This window comes from Anser anser, assembly GCF_964211835.1.
Source record: "Anser anser genome assembly, chromosome: 2".
NCBI classification, from domain to species: Eukaryota; Metazoa; Chordata; class Aves; order Anseriformes; family Anatidae; genus Anser; species Anser anser.
In genome coordinates, this window is record NC_139721.1 from 145667058 (window position 1) to 145675979 (window position 8922).

Sequence of the window (8922 nt, forward strand, 5' to 3'; positions counted from 1 at the left end):
ATGTTGGCTTGAAAACGGTAGAATTGCTTTAAAAGTTTAGCAATCTCTGCAAGATTGCACTTTGGAGTGCTGCTGACAACACTGCTGGCAAAATCCTCCTGCAGCTCAGCTGCATGAGCACAAGATGATGTGTGGGTAATCATTTTAGAATGAGCCTGTGTAGCTTTTTTGGAAGGGTAGGAAATACTAGGTAGGAGAAAAATGCACCTTTAGTAGTAAGAGCACATAGCCTTCTCCTGATATGGAGTCTGACAGATAGCAACTTCCTATCTCTTCCCACAGTGTTTTAATCTGTCCTTAGAGGCAGTCTGTGCTCTGTGCCTCAAAACAGTGGAGCTGGGGTCTTGCTCTGCTGCCTGCTCACCCTGAGAATCCAACGGGAATGGCACTCGGTTCCTGTGTGCCGTGGTGTCCTGGTGCAAGGCAAGGGTACGGAGCAGTTTTCATCCTGAGCTGGAGCCGGAGGGTGGCTGAGGTCTGTGAGCCTGGGAGCTAAAATGTCCTCCTGGGTGGTGGAGTGTAAATGTAAGGAGTGAAAAAAAGTTGTAGAGCAAACCTCGCTCAGTACAGGACCTTCTGTTTTGTAGTCAAGTATTAATAATGGTCTTTCAAACGGTTTCCATGATAATCTGTTGGAGCACTAACAGCATTCAAGCTTTGGCAGTAGTGTTTGAACTAAAAAATTATTGGTTTTCAAGACTCTGCAGGCATTACTCATGCTCATTTTCTGTGACCTAGCGTTTGAGTCAAAGCTTGGAGGAGAGAGAAGACATTAAATTAGCAGGTCGAGTTGGAAGAGACGCGTGCTTAGGCACGGAGGTCCTTTTTCAGGTCTGTGGGCTGGCTGTGATGAAGCTGTTGTCACAGCACGTTGCTCTGCTTCTAGGTGGGAACCAGCAGATGTGATGGGGCTCTTTTCTGTCGGCTCTGAATGCCTGGGCCTCACTACAAATGGAGCAAGCTGGGTGCAAGGATGGTAAATGAATAAGGATGCAAAAACCATCGACAGCACAGGTGTGGGAGTGGGTTCAGATGCTGAGTGCAGGTGGCTGGAGCAGTGCAGGACTCAGAGCTGCTGGCATAGCTGGCAAAGGGAAGGAGGGAAACTTTTGTTATTTCACAAGCAAATGTGTAATGAAATATGATGGGCTGAGCCAAAAGGTGAGTTTAACCATAGAATATGCAGCTTGCTACTCTTCTTCCTTTGAAGAGGAAGAAAAAGTCATCTTTCGGTCTTCTAATCCCCATTTGCCTGGAGAGGAGGGACAAACTACATGAAGCCAGAGCAATCAGAAAGAAGTGCAATGGGGTTTCTCCTGTAACTTTTAGGCAGAGAGTAGCAATACCTGAAGGCTTTCAGTGATATGCTTCCGTTCTCTCATCCTTTAAAATATGAGTAGCAGTCTTGTGAAGCTGGAAAAGACTTTAAGATACCATAGTAGTCTTTCTACCCCAAGAAAGGATCAAGTAAACTCAAACCATTCATGCATTTAAAATATTATTAAGCAAAACCCAAAAGTGATGATTTTATTGCTGCCACAGACGACCTCTACCACTGGTTTTGGAACCTCAACAGGGGATGCTTTTGCTTTTGTTTGACCTTTATTTCCTTTGCTGTAAGGAGAGCACACTCCTTTCCCTGGGGCTCCTGCTGAAACTGGTGTTTGCCAGGTGATGCTTACATGCTGACTGGAACCAAGCTGAAGATTGTTTCATTTATGAGAAGCAGCAGTTAAATTTCTCACTGGACAGGAAAGCTGCTCTTTGCAAAGTGATGCCTTTTCAACGTTTTTCCACTTTTTGTGTAATCCAGTACAGAACCAGTAATGTAATCTCTCTCTGAGACTGCACCTTTCTTTCATGCCTCAGTCTCTGTGGATACGAATAGTATCAAAAAGCTTAAACCTAGTAATAGACTTAATTCTCAGTGCGACTCTAAGGAAAGCAGCTTAACTGCTTTGTACCTCGGTGGCCCTATTTTCTATACAGGGAAACATCTTTAGGGCTTCTTTGTTGTTGTTTATCAGAAGCTGAGTTTTTAGCTCAATCACCCTATGGTAGTCTGAATATTTCAGAATGTCTATGGTGGAGTTTTGCATCCTAGCTGAGTCCTAAAAGGCTCTGCCATTGCTGCTGGGGACTCCTGGGGAGAGGCAGGTCCTTGGGGATCATCACTGCCAGCAGTGCCCTGCCGAAGGAATTGAGTCGGTAGACTTGGAAATGCATCAAAACACATTAAGGGAAAACAAATGATGAAGACTCCCTAATTTCTCTGGCAGATGTTGTCTGAGCATTTTTTCAGCCTAAGTAAACCATACAATTGAAAATAGTTTCACTTCAGCTATTTAACTTCATGTTTTCTCATTTGTTCTATGCTCACACTTCTGTTCTGACCCAGGCCCGTGTGCCAGTGCTCGATGACCCTGCGTGCCTCCCCACAGCCTTTAGCCCCACCAGCACCGCGCTTTAAATCCTTTTAGAGTGGCTGCTATCAGTGTGGTAACAACCATGTGTAAGTGATGGCCATTAGTATGGTTTCCTTATGCTCAGTGGAAAGTTCTAGGTCTATAGTAAATTTAGGAATAAAAGAATGCTTTAGAGATGTCCAATCTTCTAGGCATGGCTGAAATTGTGAAGGGGAGAAATGACATGGTGCTGAGACAGCAGTGTAATTTAATGGCTGCTTGTCCTAGGAATACTGTCATATTTTGCAATTACTTGCAAACACCCGATTGCAGCATGGGAAGAAGGATTACTTTGATGTCTCTGTAGGAGAACTGTTTAAAGCAAACTGTTGCTATCTATTACGCAAGTGGTTATGTACCTTCTAATGTTCTGCTGCCCCAATCATGCTCTAGAAATGTGCACCATGTTGAAAGAGTGCTGCCTCCTCCTGCCACACTCCGAAATCCACCCTGCACCTTCAAAACCATCAATGATAGGAGAGGGGCTGGCAGAGAAGCACTCTGCTGCTTGACCTACATCTGTGGTGTGGACAAAGTCCACCTTATAAGTAGCCTGCCTTTTTTTCCCCAGGATCCCCAGAAATTTGTATGGCATAACTGATATGGGAGCAAATTAGGAAGAAAAAAAAAAAAAAGTCCTGTGAGTGTTAAAGACAGAATTCACTCCATTCTGCCTTCTCTAGCCCCAATCTGCTTGCAAACAGAATTGACTTAAAAGTCCATTTTCAGGATGGTGCCATTGCTCAAGTGCATATGTGCATCATATGAAAAATATCTAATCACGTGTAAAATACCTTTAAGCTGTGAACTTGTGTGTGTTCTCATGTGCTGTAACCTCTGCCTCCCTTGCAGACTTTCCTGTAGGCTTTGCAGGGGTTAGAGGAGTTTGCCACCAAGCAGAACTCTTTCCTCCAGAGCCTTTATCGTTAAAATGACCTATTGAAAAATTCCCCTTTGCCTGTGCACAACTGATTTTTATGAAGTCTTGTCAAATCTCCTAATCCAGTTTTGGTCTTTTGGTGCAATTCACTTTTATCCTAAAGCCCAGCTCTCCAAATTTGCCAAGGAAAACACTGGGCACTGTAGAAAGAACATTTTAAATGGAGCTGCTTTGAGGAACCTGTTAGGAAAGTTAAAAAAAATAAAAAGACAAAAGTCAATGTGTTTTTCATATCTTAAATATATATATATTAAAACTTTTTTTTTTTCAATGAACTGATTAGAGGCTAAGTGGGCCCCTGAAACCATAGTCTCTTTCCTCGCTGAAATTTTATATTTCTCAGTTAATATGGGGCAATTAAAGTGCTGGGATTTTTATTTAAAGACCAACATGAACATTGTAATAAGATAGCCGCAGGCATAACTAAGAAATGCTGCAAAATGAGACTGTGCAAACTGATATAAGAGAAGGACAATAGCCTGTCTTGGGCATCCGCAGCTATCCCTAACTGCAGTATGAGCTCTCCACAATTGTTAGCCCTCTGCAGTGCTTTGGGACTTGCTAAGTCACTGCAAGACTGCTAGAAGCATTTAAGTGGCAGAATTGCTTCAGAGGATTTGGGTACAAACTTGTGTGAAATCCCCCAGGGAGACAAAGAATCCTGCAGCTTTAACTAACATGCCTGAGGTCTCACAGGGCAAAGCCAACCAGTTCTGTTCTAGTATGGTGTTGGTAGATTCTCAGAAGTTCAGTGATGAGATATATAAACTTCACTTAGGGGCACTTGGAGTATGGGGAAATAGGGATTATGGCTTGACCCAGGAGCCATTAGTTTTTGTAGCCAAGGGTGGTTGTGTACTGTTGTTATAGCACTATGGTTTTGGGTAAGAGAGAGGATGTTATGCTTCCTCTAGATTAAAGCAGATCCCAGTTACAATTTTGCTCTTGGAAAGAAAGGTGTATAGATAATGTGCTGGATGTGCAGCTCGATGTATGCTCGTTCAGTGGGCTCATCTTACCAAATGATCCTAACGTTGCTATAGGGTTTCCTTGCCCCTCTCCTCAGTCTATCTATCTATCTATCTATATATTCTTGGTGGCTGTAATGAGCAGTGACTTAAAATTTTTACAAACTCTTGATAAAAATGAAGTGTCTGCAGTGTTGTGGCTGCACTACTGTCTGAGGTTCCTGGTTGACATTTACCTTGTAAGTAATGTCAATTTGATCTACGGAATGTAGTGTTTACTGATATCATGTAATTCTGGATTTTTCTTTAGCCTATCTGATGATGATGTGTCAAACTCTTTGAAAACCTGCATCATTTCCCTTACTGAGTTTTTTGCCCCAAAGAAGGAAATCAGATTTTCCTCTTTCTAATAAACAGTGTTTAAAAATATTTAATTCTGTCAGCTACCTTCTGGCCAACCTCAGTTAAGGACAGGCTTCTGACTACTCATGTGTAGCCATTTGTCCCTTATTTGACCTATTTTGTACAGTTACATGAAATTCTGAAGGATATAAAATCGTTAGCAGGCCTTTCAGTCCCAGTTTTGCTCTCTGGTTCGTGCCTCTTAGCTGCACATTGATTAAAATATGCTTTCATTCTTTCTCAGTGGAATACTGTAGCGTCTTTCTACTGCACTGACTTGAACTTACGTGTGTATAGCTGGCCTCCAGATCTTCCTACTTGCCTTTCTGGATACTGATACAGCACTGTAACTTCTCGACTTCATGGAATTTTGAAAAAAAAAAAAAGTGTGTGTGAATGCAGGACTCCCACAGCTTCACAATTCTTGTTATGGCGTAAAACTCAATAGCCATCTTGAACATTTAAATCAAAAGCAATGTCTTAGCCTTGCTGACCACTCTTCTCTCACAGGTGTCTGAAATCTTGCTTTTCTATCATGCAGTAACGCAAAAGCTTGTAGGTTTTCCCTTTCATAAGCTAGACAAAATACCTCAGCAAAGCTCCCTGAAGTCCTGCACATGTAGCTGTAGCTTATAGATGGAGAAATTAAATTCTTGTATACTTGTTGGCTTCAGCCTTAGGCAAGCATATTTTCATTTATCTTAGTAAGCATGTTAAAAATTACACCTTTAGTTAATCTGGTTTAAGCAGATCATGTAGAAAAGGCCAGGGATGGAGCACAAAGAACGACTTCCTTAAGACTGAACAAAAATGATGACTTTATCCTGTAGTGGCTGAATGGCTCCAGCTGGCTTTTGTTGTGCAGTACAAGAAACCTCTGTGTGAAGCGGTGTCAGAACTAAGAGGCTGGCTGGTGTGTTCCCTTTCTCAGTGCACTGCTCCGTGTGACTTCCTGGATGCTCTGAAAATTACAGTAAAATCATAGCTGAGAAAGTGACTTCCACAAAGAATAACTTGCTACAATAGACAGATCATTACAAAGCAAGGGAATTCTGGAGGGGAAAAAAAAGTCATTATTAATTACAGAATAAACTGAATGCCATGAAAAAAGCAGCAAGGAAGAGAGAGCAGGACTGTTTTTAGACCAAATGCTTTTCGAAGTCTCTTCCATAAGATGGCAGCAGCTTATTTTGTGAACTTGGCTGGGAGGCTGATGTGAAAGGGGAGCTGCAGGAAGCCCTAGCAACAGGCATTCATTCTTCTTCTTCATCTCTATTTGTTTGGTACATGTCCACTATGGTTGTCTTCATAGATTAGTCAGGAACCTTGCTTCATGTGATAAAATATTTTCTGATATTTGATGCAGAGGTGATTTTATATACCTATATTTATATACTTTTTAATACAGGCAGAGATGCTAAAAGACAAACTGCAAGAGACTTGTTAGTATCAAATTACTCTTCAGCATGCACAGCAATGAAGTGTGCAGAGTGCAAGGGAAAGTTACTCTTTTGCCCTATTTTGGGTTGTTTTTGAAGTGTTCCACTTCACGTGGTTATTTTGTTAATAACTGCGCAAAGCAGCTTGAGCTTTGTGAGCAGGAGAGGTAGAAGAACAGCTGGGATTTTCTCCCTCAAAACCTGGAGATCTGTTTAATGCCACAGTCAAGCCAAACACGTTTTCTTTTGAAGGAGGGGATTGTGGAGAGGTGGATTATTATTAATTTGCATAACAGAAGGCAGTTGAAGGAAAAATATTTAAGAGGAATGATTTTCTGAAATATTTTTACATAAAGAATTTTATATTTCAGGTATTTTCATTTTCCTGTCTAAATGTTTTCCATGTTTTCAGTGACACCCCCAATCGCATGTGCAATACATTTTTATGCAGGTTGGCTCTCTCCTGTTCTTCTGATGTATTTTTACCTCTGCACTTGGGTATCAAACACTCCTCACATTAGTACCAAATATTTAATAGTCATACACTGCTCCAATACCCTCTAACAGAAGGTTCTATTTAAGTGCAAAGTATGACTTTTTTTTTCTCAGTGTTTTTTCTTGTTCTGAATTGCTGGATAACATGGGAGGAGCTAAAAGCAACCTATTTTTGGCTTTCCCTGGTGCTTACATTTACTGGCTAATGTTAGTCATCTGTTTGTGTTTCCTGTGTCCCATTAGAATCCAATCCATCAAGGGCACAGGCATTGCAGTAACAAAGTTGTAAGCTTGAAAAGTGGGAGGAATAAAACTCTGTGGTATTTGCCTTTCACTCATTTGTAAATAGAACTGCCTGACTGCTGTGATTCTGATTTCTGCGTTGGTGGAATAAGACGTTAGAGCAGAGTCTGGAGGGGTCCATCACAAGCCAGGTCCCACATTGATCCTTCCTCCTCTCTTTCAATTCACCTCTAGCTTGCTGAGCACCCCAGGACTGGATCTCGGCTGGAAGTAAATGGGCCAAACACAGCAAGTGGGAGTGGTTTCCCCAGGCATCCTGGGAAAGAGATGCACCCAAATTACGGAGGATGGGAGTATGATGATCTAATCCTGGAGGAGAATCTAGGGGTTTAGAGGCTGAGAGTATCTCTTTCTTGAATCTCAGACCTGCTTTTCTACTGAAAATAGCAGCCGAGATGGGTTGCTTTATTCCTTTTTCCTTTCTCTGTGCCTCAACTTCAACCATGCCTCAACTTCAACTAGGAAAAGACGGACTTTCAGCTCTCAAATTTTGGCCAGTGGTAAAGTTTAAAGTGCCTGAAGAAGTTATGCTTGGCAAGAAATGCAATACTTTAAGGGGTCATTTCATTGTTACTGGTCTGCAGTGTGTGCTGCCTGATTTATACCAAGGAGACTCCTGGAATGTGTCCTGGTGACTTCTTTCTTTCTTTCCAATTAACTTTAAGGAAATAAAAAGAGAGATGAAAGCAAGTTATTTGAATAACATTTAAGATGTTTTATTTATTCTAGAAAGGTTCAAATTCTTTCCAAAAGTCCTCTTCCATTCTCAGAACGCAGCCTTTTTCACCTCTAATTGTTTGTATTGTGATAGCATCCAGAGGCTCTGGTCAGGGTGGCTCCAGAGGGCTTGGGGAAACAAATTGGGTGAAATGAAATGGAAAAGTAAATGAGAACAGTTCAGAGTGTACAGAGAACACTGGGCGTACAAGGCTGGCTTGCGGCACTGAGCACAGGAGCAGATCAACGTGGAGCTGGAGGCTGAAAGAGGAGGACTGAGTTCAAAGCTAAGTCTCTGGTTTATCCAGGTTAGATGGAGTTGAGGAGGCTGAGGAGCATGGCCCAACATCTAGCTATGTGTTAGCCTAAGGATGCGGCTTTTCATGGCTGCCTGAAGCACTTTGTCTTTCCTTTGTGCAAAGTTGTGTTACAGAACAAGTTAATGATAATGATTTTGGTTAGCAACTAATTCCTTAGGGCAAATGGCTTTAAGTCAGTTGTGTATCAGATGTTGCCACATAGTACTTTGATATGGTGTTTAGCCACAAATAACTCATGACAATAGTTTTGTATTATAATACACCATAATTTACTCCTAGCAAGCATGTAATTCCTAAGAGACAGAGTGGCATTTGGCCTATATGTTCTTTGGTCTGCTTTATATTGAATCCAACACAATGGGTGCAGCTGAATGATTTAATGTCATCCTGAAAGAATTTACACAGACTGCTGAAAAAGAAAACAGGCCATGGAAATAATTTGTAACTAAATGTGTTCATAAATATGGGGCCACAATGTACACAGAGTTTGTATAATGCTGTCCCCTGCTGAACTTTTCAATGGTCTTGGATACTTACCCCCCTGTGCAATAAGGAAGAAAGCATCCTGTAGGGTGAATTCCGTTACATAGTAAATTCTGTGAAATGCTCTCCTCATGTCAGGCAGGTGGAAGCTCAGCATTCCAGGACAGCTCAGGAGAAAGAAGAAATTCACGCTAAGCATGAAGGTATTCTGTTTATTGATATGCTGGTTTGAAGCACGAGCGAGAAATCCAAGAAATCTGCTAAAATCTCCCTCCTAGGTGGAGGTTTCAAGACTCCTGCCTATCAAAACAAGCAGTTTGCTTATTCACTGAGTGTTCTCAGGGGGAAAATGCAGTCACGGAGCTATCGATAGCTTTTCTGCCCGCTGGC